The sequence below is a fragment of the Leucopleurus acutus genome, assembly GCF_964270905.1.
Source record: "Leucopleurus acutus genome assembly, chromosome: 19".
Classification (NCBI taxonomy): Eukaryota; Metazoa; Chordata; class Mammalia; order Artiodactyla; family Delphinidae; genus Leucopleurus; species Leucopleurus acutus.
The window spans coordinates 19,270,419-19,288,300 of NC_139161.1; the positions used below are offsets into that span (position 1 = coordinate 19,270,419).

Sequence of the window (17,882 nt, forward strand, 5' to 3'; positions counted from 1 at the left end):
CTGCGCCACCAGGGAAGCCCCAGGCCGCCTTCTTGAATTAGAATTTTACTGCTAATTCATCAGTCTCAGTTCCTAATCTAGATCATAGTTCCTAAATCTCTCTGAAGTGATAAATGGACACTTATCAGTTACCTATTGCTGTGTAATAAACCATGCCAAAACTTAGTGGCTTAACAATCCTGAGGAAAAAAATAACAAAGCTGGAGGTATCACACTTCCTGATTTCAAACTATATTACAAAGCCATAGTAATCAAAATAGCATGGTACTGGGGACTTCCCTGGTGGGCCAGCAGTTAAGACTCCATGCTCCCAATGCAGGGAGCCCAGGTTTGATCCCTGGTCAGGGAACTAGATCCCGCCTACCACAACTGTTTGCATGCCACAACTAAAGATCACACATGCCACAACTAAAAGGTCCTACACGCCAAAATGAAGATCCCGTGTGCTGCAACTAAAACCTGGCGTAGCCAAATAAATAAATAATAACTAAATAAATAATTAATTTAAAAAATAGCATGGTACTGGCAGTAAAACAGATACATAGATCAGTGGAATAGAATTGAGAGCCCAGAAATAAATCTACACATATACGGACAAATAATATTCAACAAAGGAGTAAGGACATACAATGGAGAAAGGACAGTCTCTTCAATAGATGATGTTGGGAAAACTGCACAGCCACATACAAAAGAATGAAACTAAACCACTGTCTCACACCATACACAAAAATCAACTCAAAATGGATTAAAGACTTGAATGTAAGACCTGAAACTGTAAAACTCCTAGAAGAAAACATAGGCAGTATGCTCTTTGACATTGGTCTTGGCAATATCTTTCTAGATATAACTCCTCAGGCAAGGGAAACAAAAGCAAAAATTAGCAAATGAGGGAATTCCCTGGCGGTGCAGTGGTTAGGGCTTGGCACTTTCACTGCCAGGCTGGGTTCGATCCCTGGTTGGCAAACTAAGATCCCACAAGCTGCATGGCATGGACAAAAAATGAAAAAAGAAAAGAAAAGAAAAGAAAAACAAATGAGATTACATCAAACTAAAAACTTCTGCACAGCAAAGGAAACCATCAACAAAATGAAAAGACAACCTACAGAATGGGAGAAGATATTTGCAAATGATATATCCAAAGGATTAATATTCAAAACATCCTTGTTGTACAACAGAAATTAGGACAGCATTGTGAAGCAATTATACTCCAATAAAGGTGTATAAAAAAAAGAATTATGGAATCACAGAACACTGTAAATCAACTACACCTCAATAAAATTATATATATATATACATATAAAAAAATAAAAATGGGCAGAGAAGATGAATAGACATTTTTCCAAAGAAGACATACCTGTTGATGGCCAATAGGCACATGAAAAGATGTTCAACATCACTAATTATTAGGGAAATGCAAATGAAAACCACAATGAAATATCACCTCATGCCTGTTAGCATGGTTATTATCAAAAAGGCAAAAAATAACAAGTGTTGGCAAGGATGTGGAGAAAAGGGAACCCTCATACACTGTTGGTGGGAATGTAAATTGGTGCAGCCACTATGGGAAAAAGTACGGAGGTTCCTCAAAAAATTAAGAACAGAACTAACATATAATCCAGCAATCCCACTTCTGGGTATTTATCCAAAGAATACGAAAAGACTAATTTGAAAAGGTATATGCACCACTAAGTTAATTGTGGCATTATATACAATAGCCAGGATGTGGAAACAACCTAAGTGCCCATCAAAGGATGAATGGATAAAGAAGATGTGGTATACACACACACATGCACACACATACACTCACACACACACTCTATGGAATATTACTCAGCCATAAAAGGATGAATTCTTGCCATTTGCAACAACACGGGTGGACCTTGAGAGTATTATGCTAAGTGAAATAAGTCAGACAGAGAAAGACAAATACTAAATGATTTCCCTCATATGTGGAATACAATAAACAAAGAAAGAAACAGAATAAATGAACAAACCAAATGAGAACAAACAGGCAGATACAGAGAACAGAGTAGTGATTACCAGAGCGGAAGGGCAAAATGGGTAAAGGGGATCAACTCTATGATGATGGATGGAAACTAAATTTTTTGTGGTAAGTAGGCTATAGGGTATATAGAAGTAGACATATAATGTACACGTGAAACTTATATATTGTTATAAACCAGTGTTATCTCAATTAAAGAAAAAACCAAACAAACAACTTAGTGGCTCAAAACAATGACAACATTTATTTTGCTTATGAATTTGTAATTTGGGTAAGGCTCAGCAAAAATGGCTCATTTCTGCTCTGTTTGGCCTCCATTGGGGTGGCTTGAAGACTGGGGGCTGGAATCATCTGCAGTCTGGCTGACTCACAATGGATGCTTGCTGTCAGCTAGGCCTTAGCTGGACTATTGGCCAGAACACCTTCACAAGGTCGCTACATATAGCTTGGGCTTCCTTACAACATGGTGGCTAAGTTCCAAGGGTGAGTGTTCCAAGAGAAAGAGTCAGGTGGACACTGTATCGCCTTTTATGACCTAACCTCAGAAGTCATGTAGTATCAAATCCATCGTATTCTATTTATTAGAAGGGAGTCACTCCTGATGTGGAATGAGAGTCTACCTTTAGATGGGAGAAGTGTCAAATGATTTGCAGACATGTTTATAAACCACCATGGGCTTGAATGGGCTGGGCTTCTGCACTCTGCCTTTATTCACTTGATGGGTAGAGGGTGGGGGCATCATCTTTTCCCCTCCTTTAGACCCTTCCTTCCTTGGGGATCCAAAAGGAAGTTTGAGCCTGGAGATGAAGTCAAGGAAGAGCAGCTCTTCAGGCTCTCCAATGAAACACACTTGGGGACTTCCCTGGTGGTGCAGTGGTTAAGAATCCACCTGCCAATGCAGGTGACATGGGTTTGAGCACTGGTCCGGGAAGATCACACATGCCGCGGAGCAACTAAGCCCGTGCGCCACAACTACTGAAGCCCGTGCGCCTAGAGCCCATGCTCAGCAACAAGAGAAGCCACTGCAATGAGAAGCCCGCGCACCGCAACGAAGAGTAGCCCCCGCTCGCTGCAACTAGAGGAAGCCCGAACGCAGCAACGAAGACACAACACAGCCAAAAATGAGTGGAAAAAAAAAAAAAAAACCGGCTTCCCTGGTGGCGCAGTGGTTGAGAGTCCGCCTGCCGATGCAGGGGACACGGGTTCGTGCCCCGATCCGGGAAGATCCCACATGCCGCGGAGCGGCTGGGCCCGTGAGCCATGGCCACTGAGCCTGTGTGTCCGGAGCCTGTGCTCCGCAACGGGAGAGGCCACAACAGTGAGAGGCCTGCGTACCGCGAAAACAAAACAAAACAAAACAAAAAAAACACTCTTGGATTTGAACCCTGACTGTCATTTACCAGCTCTTTGTTCTTGGGTGAGTCACTTAACCTTGGATAAGCCTCATTTTCTTCATCTGTAAAATCAGAGTATCCTCCTCATGGAGTTATGTTAAGGATTAAATTAGTTAATAGATGAGTTACATAATACATGCTCAGAAGCAGGGACGTGTGCACAGTAAACACTCCATGTGTTAGCTGTTGCTAATATGATTATTCAACAAGTTTATTAATATTTCATTGACTCAGGCTTAGGTGAGTTCTGGGCTGGATGCTGGGATTACGAAAGCGAGCACGAAAGGGTTTCGGCTTCCAGGAACCAGAAGCTTAGGGGAAATGTTTTCAAGCATATGTGGGCAAAGAGTCCAGGCTTTGGAGGCAGCCAGACCTGATTCTCATTCTGAGTTTGCCTGTAGTCTCTATCTGTGGGACCCTGGACCGGTCTTTCAACTTTCTCGGCCATAGTTTCCTAGTGGAAAATGAGAATTATAACAGTACCTACCTCACAGGGTTTTGGTGAGGATCAAACAAGATAATCTATGTAAAAAGCTTAGCACAGTTCCTGGAAAGTGGTGATTGTTTTATGAATGTTAATCATTAATTTTATTTATCAGGAAGTAGGCTAACAAGTGGATTCATTAGAGTCCAATGTGGAGAATGCCAAACTGGATGGGGAAACAACCTGCTAAAGGAGACCAGCAGAAGAGATCAATTTTGCTAGGAAGAATCTCAGAAAGCCTGGAGGCGGTGATGTGGGAACCCGGCTTTGAAGAATGAGTAAGAGTTCTCAGGTAGGGAATGAGGAAAGAGAAGATATTCCGGGTGGAAGCAAGGAGATTTGCAAAGGCATGAAGTTACAGAAGGTGTCGACATGTTTGGAGGAAGGTGATAAATTCAGTGTGGGAACTTCCGGTGTGTGGGATGGAGGGGATGAGACTGGAAAAGGGAGTTCAGATCAAAGCATTGGCTCAAGTGAGAGAAAGTGCTGACTTTAAGCCAAGGGCAGCCTTGGCGGTACGGAGAAAGGCCAGTGGCTGGGCTGGAGGGAGCTTTTGTAGGTGGAACAGATAGATTCAGGGCTAGATGTTCCATGTGAATTGAGCAGAGGGCAGTGAGGGAAACAAAGGCCAGCTGCAGAGGAGTCAGGGAGGAGGGCAGGGTTTGGGTGGATGGAACAAAGTTATGAGACATGGACTCTCAAATCCACTGCACCACCAGGGAAGTCCCAGACCCTACATTGTTAAGGAGGTAGTCAACTGCATGGGAGAGCACAGCTAAAGCAGAGTTTAGGTGAAGTGGAAGGTGGGGGATAGCTGTCCTGAAGTGAAGATTAAGATAAATGCAGCCACCAACACACACACACACACACACACACACACACTACGGACACATATAGCAATTTCCACGCTGGGCTGGGTCTACAGGAGGGCAATAGGAAACTCTCAATCCCACCATGAGTGACCCTATCAGTTGCCCTATAGATGCTCTCACCTCTCACTTGCATATAAGGTGGTCCAAGGGTCTAAATTGGGGAACCAGGAGAATTTGTGAGTAAAAGCTCATGCTGAATATTTCTGGGACTAGACTCCATAGTCACCAGCAAACTCTCAGAAGTATCTATGATCCCCCAACGGTTAGGAGTCTTTGGTTTTCTCACCAGAAATTAATAAGAGTAGCTATCCTTGGGGAGCAGGATTGGTGGGGGAAGGGGGGAGATTTTCAGTTTTAATTTTTGACTTTTCTTAACTGTCTGAATTTTCTAACCACAAACGTGTGAGTTTCATTGAACAAACTGTCATCAGGGTTTATTTGGGTGGTGAGATAACAGGCCCTTTTTAGATTTCATCTTACTACCTCTTTGTACTAAACAAACACAACAAACACAAAAAAACACTAATAGCTGTTATTTTTAAAAAACCCTGATAGTCTTAACACACACACACACAAAATCACACTATTATGCAAAGTACATCCTCTATTATGTAAGGTAAAATGTCTACATTTCCTATAAACTACTAGTTTTAATGCAGTAAAACTTGCATTCGAAGTAGATAAGGCGAAAAAAAAAGTCACACCATTTCAAGTATTTCAACTCAGACGCATAAAAACAATGTGTATATGTGTCATTCATCTGTACTGTCTCCTCATTCCCTTGAACCGGCCAGTGTGCGAGCCGTTGGCCTTTGATGCTCGAAGCGAAGACGGAACGCAGGACTGGGTTAAATCCACTACCCTCTCCCCACGCACTCTAGTAATTACTCTATTTCCACGTCATGTTTCCGGGTGTGTGTGTCCCGACTCACGCAGAAACTGAAGTTCAAAGCAGGCGGGAGTCACCCATGTTCTTTTTGCTGTCCCCAGAAACCCAATTCAGGCGTTGGGCCCCTAGAGGATCTGGCGATACCTGGGGACTGTCTAACTGGCTGATTCCCACGTGGTAAGTGGCTCCCGACCTCGCCCCCACGTGGTGTCAAGGGCCGGGAAAAGGGAGAGCAGGCAGAAGAGAGCCGCATCAGGGCCATTTAAAGTGTCTTGACGTCACGCACTGCCAGGAACTCAGCTGAGTTTTCAGCAGGACATTCCGGTCATCTTCCCTCCCTCCCCCCGGGCCTCTCTGCCCAAGGCCTTGGTTCTTCTCCTGCTGTTACGGAGGGAGGAGCACTAAGCCCTCGGAACAGCCAGAACAGGGGCGTTCCCAGCCTTCTATTGGCTCCGCCCTTTCTCCAAGAGGCTCTTCTTATTGGCCGGTGGGTGGGGCATCGGTTGTACAGTACACTCACCAGGGCCTCTGGGTGGCCGAGAAAACTGGTTGTTTCATGAATTATGCATGAGCGGCGTGTCACGGCCCGGCGGGGTTGGGCGGGGATTGGCTGGAGGGACTGTAATTCAGCGGTTTCCGGAGCTGGGGCAGCGTAGACTGGTAGGGGGAGGCTGGGGTTCTGACGTCGCCGCGGAGGGAGCGAGCCCGAACCGGATCCTTGACAAGAACCCCAGCTTGGCGCTTACCCCACATCTGCTAGGCGAGACTCCGCGGCCTGAGGGACCCCGCGACCCGCACCCCGGCGCAAGCGCAGCCCCGGCCAGTCGGGCCTCAGCCCGAGCAGCAGGTGAAGGGGATTAAGGGTGGGGCTGCCCCCCGACGGCCTCCAGGCCTGGGCATCCCCGGGCGGGGGCGGGGGGCGAGCGCTGGGAGCCTCTGGGGTGTTTGGGGGAGTAGTGGATGGAAACTTCAGTGGGTCGGGGGGATACGAGGAGAAACGGAGGGTAGCTCTGAAGGGACAGCTCCCCGGGATGACAGGAGCCGGCCTCTGAAGGGACAGGGTGCTCTGGAAGGAAGTTTCGTTCTTTGGAGAAAGGGGAGACGCCGAGGAAGAGAGAATGGGCTGGAGGGGGAGGACTGTGGGGCGAGGGCACTGTAGGGTGGGGGGGCAGGAGTGAGGGACAGCCCCCCAACTTCCTGCTCCCTGGGGCTCTGGGGACGTTCCGGCCACAGGAGCGACTGTCACGCCGGCGGAGATCACCACAGAGGTTGGTGGGGCGGGTTGGCAAGCGCCTCCTCCCCGCCCCCCGGCGGGGCCCGGCGGCTCCCGGCTGAGCCACTTCCTCCGCCTTGCCCTGTTCCCGCTCCTTTAGGAGCCAGATGTGCCCCCCTGGAGGAGGTAGGAATAGGTGTCTTCCCCCTACAGCCTCATGGACTGGTTGGTTGTGGGTAGGATTATTGCATAAGAATCAAGTTTCCTGTAGGGAAATTGACAGTCTTGTACTCTTTCTAAATTCCCTCCCGTCTTTTTCTAGGTTAAAGTCGTGATTCCCTCCTCCCCCTTATAAAAAAACAGAATAAAACCCCCATCAAGCCAGCTCTAGAGGGAAATAAACCTATTTCCTCCTTGACATTGTTCTTTTATAAACACCTGGTAAACTTGGCCAGAAGATAAATAATTGAGCCCTTGCGTTTACTGGATTGTGGTGTTGCTTAATTGCATAGGACAGAATGAACCAATCCAGAGTGGGAGTTTTCTGTCTCAGAGCCAACATCTTGGGTAAATGCAGAGGAGAGGGAAACGAAGACAGGCTGGCCTTGGCAAAGTCATGTGTGCAAACTTTACCTGTGTTTGGGGGTGTGGTTGCACTTAAGTTAGCAAAATTCAAACCATCACCCAAGTTGTTTTTCCCGTGTTTAGTCCACATCCCTCTGTGTTATATCAGGTGGATGTATGGTACTGACACACTTATTCGTATTAAAAATGTATGTAATGTGTCCCTGCTGGTTTTTATTGTGTGTGCATCTAAAGGGTATATTTATTCTGTGTGTGGGTTGTAATTTTTTGTCTGGCTGGGCTGATACAGCATTGGTTTGAATAAATCAGAACAGTAAATTATCTCAATCTTTTATATGTGGATTTAGACTGTGTTATGACTTGATTCAGCCAATTTTCTGTTTTATGTTAAATATATCTATTCCCTGAGACAACACATTTATTTCCTTATTACATGTGCCAGACTGGGGTACTAGTAGAATTTTTGCAGTGACATTTGCACAGTGGGATGGAGGAAAGAAATCTTCAAAACAAAACAAGACAAAAAATGTAGATGTTAGAGACTTGATCTTATTAATCTCTATATCTGCTAGCATATCCACCACAAAGAACCACTAGAAAATTCATAAATCTTTTATATGTAGTTCTTTTGGGAAGAATAGCCATGTAGAAATATCCACAGTTATGACTTGACCCACAAAGGGTAGATAGTTCATATAACCTTAACTCTGTTTTGTAGATAAGGAAATTGAGATCAAAGGAACAAAACACTTGCCTGGGGCAGCAGAGTGTCATAGTGGTGGAATTTGTACCTTCTGTATATTTTGTTTGCTTTTGACTATCTATGCTTAAGTATTAGATCTTGATTTAGCGTGACTGTAGGCCCTGCTGGGAAAGATGTCAGTGAAATTCTGACATATACCTAGACAATGAAATACCACCAGTAGTCTGTAAGACTCCAAGGGAGATATTTAATAAACAGGTGAAAAATGATGTACAAATGGGGTTTCCTTAGGTTTTTAGGTTTTGTTTTGTTTTGTTTCCTATCTAACTGCTATGGCTAACTTGGGAAGTAACTTTTTTTTTAAAAATATTTTATATTGGAGCATAGTTGATTAACAGTATTGTGTTAGTTTCAGGTGTACAGCAAAGTGATTCAGTTATACATATACATGTATCTATTGTTTTTCAAATTCTTTTCCCATTTAGGTTATTCAGAACAGTGAGCAGCATTCCCTGTGCTATACAGTAGGTCCTTGTTGGTTATCTGTTGTAAATATAGCAGTGTGTACCTGTCAATCCCAAACTCCCAATCTGTCCCTCCCCACAAGTAGCTAACGTTATAGTGTGCATAATTTACCATCAGAATTTAGCTGTTTGCTAATGGAAAGAGATATTTATTTAGGCAAGTTTGTAGGTGAAGGACAGTCATGACCTAAATGTCATATAAACCAAAGTGCCTTGTGGCTTGATCAGTGGTCATTTGTGTCTCTAGAAAGTTGCTTTCTCCTCCCTGCCTCTGCACATCTTGACTTTCAGATGGTGAGATGGGGCAGAGGTGGTGGCCATCATTACAGATGCCGAGTCTGGCACCTTTTAATCTTATGGCTTTCTCAGAGTGATGTACAAATCAACAAATATTTACTTTTTACAACTTTGTGGAAGTTGCTATGAGGAACAAGACGCCTTGTTTACAGAACTTGAGGCAGCTTCATAAATGCTTTATCCATGTAGTGCAACATGTTTTCCTCAAAGAGGTGGTGAGACATTAAGCCTGTGCTGTCCAACAAGGTAGCCATCATATATTAAAAAACATATAGCACAGATATAGAACATTTACATTATCGTAGAAAGTTCTGTTGGACAGTGCTTCACTAAGCGCTACAGGTCTTCAGTAGAAGGTTTGGTTATGAGGCTTGCAGTTGTCTAGAAGTCTTCTTGCTAACTGAGAGCTTTGATCTGGGGCCCAAATAATGGTTGGCATTTGACAGATAGAAAGAATTTGGAGTGAGGAGGTATGGTGATATAACACAAACAAAATCCTGGTAGATTAGGAAGGTAAGTAGGGGAGAAGGAGTGCCTGCATATAAGAGGTCTTGAATGCAAGACCAATGAATTTAAAGATTTTTGAGGCTGAATACTGGTGTTGAATTATGGAGTGCCTACCCCATGCCTGACCTTGGTTAACTTGTACAAAGTAAGTCGGTACATATGGCCTCTGCCCTAGGGGAGTTGTCACTGAAGCTGACCTTATACACTGGGCCAGCACTCAAAAAGAGGGGTCCTGACTTACTGGATTTGTGTTGTTAAGTGCAGAAGTGCTTTTTGAGGATTTTTAATTGGCTACAAATGTCCACTCACATTTTCTGTCTTCCATATTTAAAAAAATTTATCATAACTTTTGGGTCACGTATAACAACCAGCCAAAGAGCACTTGAAGGACATCCCCAGATCCTGGAGAACTCCTGGTGTCCTGGGGCAGCCTTGGTGAGGTCTAGCAGGATGACACCCCTGGGCTACTTCACACTTCAGTCTTTGTTGGTTATCGTGAAAAAACGTAATATTGTGGTTACACATTAGTTATAAGGAACCTTGGCTTACTATGGGGCACTTTTGTCAGGAATGCTAGATGGTACTTTGGTGGTAAGTTGTTTGAAATGTCTCCAGTTTTTAAAAGGAATAGCATATGCAAGAAAATTTCTGTTATGGTCAGTTCTCCTATATCAGTATTATCACAACTCGGTTCAGATCAGCAAGCATATTATATATTGAGAGCTAACTGTTGTGCTAGGCAGGATCCAAGGATAATGCACTATGGTCCCTGTTTTCACAGAACCGGAAGTGGTGTTGTCGGGGCCGGGGTATATGCTGTGTCAGTATGGACTTAGGGTTGGGAAGATGATAGCACAGTGGTTCAGAGGTCAGGCTCTGCAGTCAGACACATCTGGGATTGGATCTTGGATCTGACACTTCCTAGTCAGAATCTGAACCTCAGTTTTCTTATCTGTAAAAGGATAGGATAACAGTACTTATCTCCTAGGGCTGTTGAAGACTCCAGGAGATAATGCAGGTAAAATACTTAGCATAATGCCTGGTACACATTACCAGGAGATTAACTCTTTTTAGGGGTGAGAGAAAGGCTTTATCTTAGAGGGGTATTCACATGGGAACACCTGAAAATGGTTTTGTAGGATCGGTAGGAATTCTCCCAACAAAGCTGAGTGGTGAATAGTTGCATTCAAGGCTGAGGGAACGTGAGTGTGCAGAGGCTTAAAACAGCATGGTGTGTTCAGGGATCTATAGGTAGAAGTTCTTAATTTAGGAGAACTGAGGGGAAAGGAAGCTACGGCTCTTAGCCCTTCTCTTCTGTTAATAATTGGGTTCAAATGTCATTAAGTTGTTTTGTCCTGTTTATGAAAGTAATGCATGCTACTGTAAATAAATTTATATTTGTAGAAATATAAACTATGTATATTATATATATATGTCTCATTAATTTGGTGTATGTTTCTCCAGCTTTTTTGCAGCTTTTTCTACTTACCAATTTATCTTGGACTATTTTATTGCAAATTCCTTTTATTTTTATTTTTTATAAATTTATTTATTTATTTTTGGCTGCGTTGGGTCTTTGTTGCTGTGCGTGGACTTTCTCTAGTTGCGGCGAGCAGGGGCTAGTGTTCTCTGTGGTACACAGGCTGCTCACTGCGGTGCCTTCTCTTGTTGCAGAGCACGGGCTCTAGAGCGCAGGCTCAGTAGTTGTGGCGCGCGGGCTTAGTTGCTCCATGGCATGTGGGATCTTCCCGGACCAGGGCTTGAACCTGTGTGCCCTGCATTGGCAGGTGGATTCTTAACAACTGCGCCACCAGGGAAACCCCACAAATTCCTTTTTAACAGCCTAATAAAAGAATAATAAGGAAGGCAGATCTGCCCCCCAAATAAAATAAGGTTTAGATTGTCTGGCTTTCCTTTCTGCTACGCACCCCCCCCATCCATATGAATAAATGACTTCCCTAATCACTGAACTTTTCCCTGACTTTTTAACTACATCAAACAAGCAACTTATGTTTTGAGCTTTCCTAAGGTAGCTGTTACTGTAGTGTCGAAATGCTTGGGCAGTGAGTTTGAGGGTTTCATGGTCCACAGTTGCAATAAGAGTTAAAAGAATGGTGATGAGATCAGACTTCCTGGGCTTTAATCCCAGATCCAGCACCTCTTAGATCTTGGGTCAGTTGCTTTAACTTCTCCAGGTTTCAGTTTCTCTGTCCATAAAATGCAAATGCCAGGTCCAGTTGTAAGGGATTCGTGAGGATTGAGCAAGATTTGAAGCAACGTATATGAAGTACTTGCACAGTGCTGGGGAGATAGCTAAAATTGGAGTGCTTAATAATTACTATTATTAAAACCTGCAATATCTATCTAACTATAAAGTCAGGCCAGTTATGATTCACAGTAACCTTTAATGACCCAGAGGAAAGAAGGAGTAATCAGGAGATTCTAACCTAATAGGAAAAAAACTAAATGAATAGGGATGAGGGGGATTTACACTGTGGTGGAGGAAATGAAGTCTATCACGTAAAAGTAATAGACAAGGCAAACCATAAATTCCTGTTTACACAGATGCCCTTGTCATACGTATGTCTCTTTGCGTCTTCTGATTGTGGCCCATTTATTTGAAGTAATATTCAACACATTAAATTTTAATGACCACTTAGGATTTGAACAGTCCCTTGGAGTTCTTCTTGATACAAAAAGTGCAGATAATATGAAAGGTTTCAGGGGTATGGGAGTCAGGCAAGGACGGTGGGACAGCATGCAGCTTGGGGGGTTGAGGCAGCATCCTAAGTAGAGTGATCTGTACAAGGCTGGGAAGTGATTTGTCCCTTCACTTCTGTGTGTGCGTGCGCGCGCACGCGCGCGTGTTTTCATTGGAGGAGTCTAGCTTTGCTTTCCTGTCTTGTAACTTTCCTTTGCAAACAAATACTCAAAACAGCCTTGTGGTTTAAGAAGAGCCATTCAGCACCTTCATGAAACGGGTTCTCTTGCACCAGCTCTCCAGTTTGGGGTCAGAGAAGGCTGGAGAGAAAAGGCCTCCCGGCTGTTTCTTGGCCGAATGTGGGGCAGGAGGAAGCCAGCAGAGTTTGAAAGAGAAAGTAAACCTTCTGGTAAATAAATGGCTTCCCTATTGTGGAGGAGGAGTGCAAATTATTAGGGGGATGTTTGGGTAGTTTTTGTAGAAGCCGTTTCTGAAGACTGATTGAGATTATTGAAGGTGAGCCCGATTTAGGAAAACCCTGCCTGGTCTGCTGTGAACTGACTGTTTTCCCGCTTTGTTGATTGATTTTATTAGTTTGTGGCAGCCTGACCTCGCATTCTTGTTATGACAATTGGAGGATTTGAGTGTGACCTTGAGCACCTGCTTAGGTGAAAGCTTCTTAAAATGCATGTTTTTCGCTTCTCTTCTAATGTTAATTTTGTTTTTACTTTTGAGCAAACGCTTTTCCTGACAGAGTCTAAAATCAGGAGACTTTCCTTTTGTTCTCTCCTCACCCCCACTCTCCAGTTCACCCAAATGTAGTCCTCAAAACCTCGAACCCCAGATGTTAGCTGTGTAATTACCTCTCCTCTAAACCAAGCAAAGTGCAATCATCCATTGAGTTAGCATTAAAATCGTCGGCCTTCGAATTTCTTTCTACTTGTGGTTTAGACACAATAAATATTTAATCTTAGACCGACTTTGCCTTTGGGCCTCTTTTTATCAGTAGGTTTAGGGAAAGCAAGTTTATTGAAACATTAACCAAAATAGAACGTAATTAGGATGGTCACTCTCTTGTGCACAGGGGCAGGTAGAATAATCAAAGCATTCTGAAGCCAAATCTCAATATTTATTCTTCTGGGGATTTTTTTTTTTTTTTTTTTTTTTTTGCGGTACGTGGGCCTCTCACTGTTGTGGCCTCTCCCGTTGCGGAGCACAGGCTCTGGACCCGCAGGCTCAGCGGCCATGGCTCACGGGCCCAGCCGCTCCGCAGCATGTGGGATCTTCCCGGACCGGGGTACGAACCCGTGTCCCCTACATCGGCAGGCGGACTCTCAACCACTGAGCCACCAGGGAAGCCCCTCAATATTTATTCTTAATTCCACGTGTTATTGTCCCTTTTCATTCGAGTACATAAGTAAGAGTGGCCTGTAAGTAGAAGCAGCTGGGACACTTGAGGGTCCTAATTACTACATTGAAGAATCCTAGGTTCATGGAGCCATTTAAGATTCCTGTTTCTCAAATGTACTGCTGTGGTAGGGGATGTCAGTGGGGGTGGGGGTGAGGGAGGTTAGGTGAACTCTGTACTTCCCACTCAGTTTTGCTTTGAACCTAAAATTGCTCTAAAAAGTCAAGCTTATTAATTTAAAAAAAATCCTGCAGAAATATCTGAGGTGTCCTGGGTCAGAAGTGCCCGGTGTACAGCTGTGTGATTCCAATGACTTCCTTCTACCTCAGGGTCCCCTAAGCTTGGCAATGAGAGTTCCATGGTTTAACCCAGTATCTCTCAAGTAATGGAGAATGAGATGAACCTGCTTCCTCTTTCCTTAGGAAAGATAGGTTAAGAATGCTAGTCTTAACCACAGATTTGCAGCAAGGATGTATCAGTTTTGTTTTTCAGTTCCAGATTTCAGTTTTCTTATTTGGGGGGGTGGGGTTTTAATTAGTACAGTAAGTGGAAAGTCTCCCCTTCACCTTATCCTCTGAACTCTCTCTCCCAGGGACAGCTAGTTACCTATTTATCTTTCTAGAGTGATTGTGCGTGTTATACAAGCAAATGTGTTATTCTCTCTCTCTTTTTCCTTCCAGAGATAGTAGCAAATTATACGCGGAACTCTGTATCTTACTTTTTGTCACTTTGTTTATCTTAGAAAATATTCCATGTGAATATGTTTATATCCGCCTCATGTTTTTAAGATCTGCATAGTGTGAATTTAGGGTGGGATGAAATATTCAGTATTGTGATCTCAGGAGAACTTGGAGGGGAAATTTCAGTTTATTGTTGCTTTAAAAAAAATTCTTCATAGTAGTCTTCTAGGCTATGGATGTCATAATTTATTTAATATCCTAATGATAGGCGTAGACTGCAGAATCTAAAGACAGAAAGCAGTGTTGTAAGTATCATCATGTTTGTCTTGAGGCACGTATGAATAAATCTGTACCTGTATACTTTTAATGTCTTAATCATCATATGCATACTGCTTAGAAATGTAGCTTTTCAATGAACAGAGTGCACATTTCCCTCCTTAAACTTATATTTAATTCTGGGGAGAAGTCTAGCTACCTCATTTTTTTTTTTTAATATTTATTTATTTGGCTGCGCCGGCTCTTAGTTGCGGCAGGCAGGATCTTTGTTGCCGTGTGCGGGATCTTTAGTTGCAGCATGAGGTGTCTTTGGTTGCAGCATGCGGGATCTAGTTCCCTGACCAGGGATCGAACCCTGGCCTCCTGCACTGCGAGCATGGAGTCTTACCTGCTGGACCACCAGGGAAGTCCCTAGCTACCTCATTAAATATGAAACCCCAGTGAGTGTCTGTTACTTGGGCAGGTAGGAATTGTTGCACACCCTACCGACCCCCCCCAATATTTTTTAAAGCTTGCTGTTCATATACCTATGATACCAAGGTCCAGCTTCTATTAATGTCAACGGCTCCATCCTTAAATCACCACACACTGTTTTGTGTAAGCTCCCGCTGCTCCTTTGGCCAGTGGTGGTGGGGTTTTTGTTTTTGTATTGTTCCCATGGATAGTTTGCTCATTGATGCTTCTGTTTGAGTTGTCTGTAGCAGCAATTCTCAGAGTGTGGTCCGCAGACCCCGGTGGGTCTCAGAGCCTTTCATGGTGGGTCTTTGAGATCAAAACTATTTTCATAGCATTATTTGTGTTTTTTATGTAGTTGGCATTTGCACTTATACTAGTAGTCATTGTACTCAGTGCACTCTCAGGAAAAAAAAAATCTGATGTCCCTTAAGAATGTCTGTGATCAAACAGTGAACAATATTAATTTCATTATCTCTCAACTCTTGAGGATGTCTTTTTGATATTCTGTAATGAAATGGAAGGGATGCCTAAACCACTTCTGCTGCATAGAGAAGTACAGTAGAAAAGCACTGTGGTATTGTTTGAGTTGTGATCTCATACTAGCTGCTTTTTTCATGAAACACCATTTTTACTTGAAAGAATGATTGACAGACTGATGGGGATATTGGCAGGTATTTTCCCAAAAATGAATGAAGGGAAGCTTTCTCTTCAAGGAAAACAATTGACAGTATTTGTTACCGATGATAAAGTTTAAGCTTTCGATGATAAATTAGAGTGTGAGAAAACTTGTATCCACTACTGTGACTTTGACGGCTTCCCAGTATTAATTAATCTAATTTTTTCACAATAACAAATGTGATTTTGTGATAGTTTATAATGAAATGTGTTGACATTTGGAAGGTCTGCATGTCTCTGAAGTAGCGTTTTCCAAATGATTAATGCATGGCATTACAAAATCATGCATGGGAAAACATTCTACTCAGAATGCAAGATAGACTAATGGATCTTAATGTAACTGAGTGTGAAGAGTTCATTGCTGTGGTTTCAGAATCTGCATTGCATCTAACCTTTAAGAAACTACTACTTGTCAGGCTTCCCTGGTGGCGCAGTTGTTGAGAGTCCGCCTGCCGATGCAGGGCACACGGGTTCGTGCCCCAGTCCAGGAGGATCCCACATGTTGCGGAGCGGCTGGGCCCGTGAGCCATGGCCACTGAGCCTGCACGTCCGGAGCCTGTGCTCCGCAACGGGAGAGGCCACAACAGTGAGAGGCCCGCATACCGTAAAAAAAAAAAAAAAAGAAACTACTACTTGTCAAGTTTTGGTGTAATATCAAAGAATATCCAAACTTATCTGCAAAGATAATTAAGATACTCTCCTCCTTTTCCAATTAGTATGAAGCCAAAATTTCTTCTACACTTCAACCAGAACAACATACTGCAACAGACTGAAAGAAAAACAGAGTTGTGAGAATCCAGCTGTCTTCTGTTAAGCCAAGCATTAGAGAAATCATTAAAGAAATTTCCAGAACTTTAACAATGCCAGTTTCCATTTTGTTGCTGTTGTTGTTTTGGAAAATAGGTTATTTTTCGTAGAGATGTTATTTATGTAATAGGCTTATTGCTTTTTTAATAAATTAATAAATGTATTTAAAATTTCTCAATTTTAATTTGTAATACAGTAAACACTGGTATACCTCCATAGAGAAGAGCTCTTAGGGGTCCCCAATTTTTAAGGATATAAAGGGGTCCTGAGAACAAAAAGTTTGAAACTTGGTCTAAAGGTTTTAGCATAAGAATCCCTGGGATACTTGTTTAAAAAACAAGATTCTATGGTTCTGTTCTAGAGCCTGGTTTAGTAGATATAGTGTCATTTTTAACAGGCAGCCCTGATACAGGTGGTCCTTGGTTTGAGAAATGCTGCCCTAATGAATCATAAGCTATAAAAGTCTTCAGATTAGTGAAGTCATATCCACAGGGTTTAGAAATCATTGTTGTTTTGAGGATGAAGGTAAATGGTAGATATGTAGTCTACTAAGTAAAAATGCTTTGGAGATTTCTTTTTATTCTGTTTGTTCTTAGTATTTATGGAACTGAATATTAATCAAATAGATTATGACTATCAAAAGCATCACTTTACCAGATTAATGTTCAGTTTGGTTTTATTGATAGATTATCCATGAACATATTAAGACAGTTTCTGAAGGATTGGATTAACTTCTAAAGACAATTCTGGTAAAGAATTGTCTTTAAATTCTATAAGAAGTGTTCTATTTCAGACATGTCTTTTACTTTAGTACATGTAATGTAAGTAAAGCTCTCATTTTCCTTTCTTCTTGTAGTTGCTTGTATTACTAATTCAAAGAGAAATTTATTTGTCAGAGATCACACAGCAGAAATAAGACTTAAAAACCCCAACCTAAACTGGAATAGTATTTCTAAATTCTAAATTATTATCTTCATAAGTATTTATTCTTTTTCTTTCTAAGCCATGTCCACTACCTCACTTACATTGTCAGATTATAATTTCATGAGTAATTGAGGCTTTTTCTTAACCTTTGCTTGTGTAGATGCTAATGGATAAGATCAGCTGTTCTCTGAAGAGCGCTCACATCATGCAAAATTATAATGTACAATGAGGTCACTTATTTTTCCAAGTATATTATTCATTTTGATAAGACTTTCATAGAAAAGCTTGTCTAATTGGGGAGATAGCTTATCTTCCTTCTTAAATATAATTGAAACTTTATGGGGTCAGATTTATCTTTTTTTTTTTTGGCGGTACGTGGGCCTCTCACTGTGGTGGCCTCTCCCGTTGCAGAGCACAGGCTCCGGATGCGCAGGCTCAGCGGCCATGGCTCACAGGCCCAGCCGCTCCGCGGCATGTGGAATCTT

General features: G+C 42.7%; 1 protein-coding gene across 4 annotated transcripts in view; it reads left to right on the forward strand.

The window, feature by feature from the left end:
• The first annotated feature begins 6,270 nt into the window (after positions 1 to 6,270).
• The window catches only part of STAT3 (signal transducer and activator of transcription 3), a 65,846-nt gene continuing 54,234 nt past the window's right edge, over positions 6,271 to 17,882 (forward strand). For 3 of the 4 annotated variants that reach the window (XM_082860493.1, XM_082860495.1, XM_082860496.1), the window contains exon 1: positions 6,272 to 6,488. The gene's annotated coding sequence lies outside the window, so the exon portion shown is untranslated. Of the gene's footprint in view, positions 6,489 to 17,882 lie in introns of all 4 variants that reach the window. The other variant, XM_082860494.1, reaches the window with a different exon arrangement.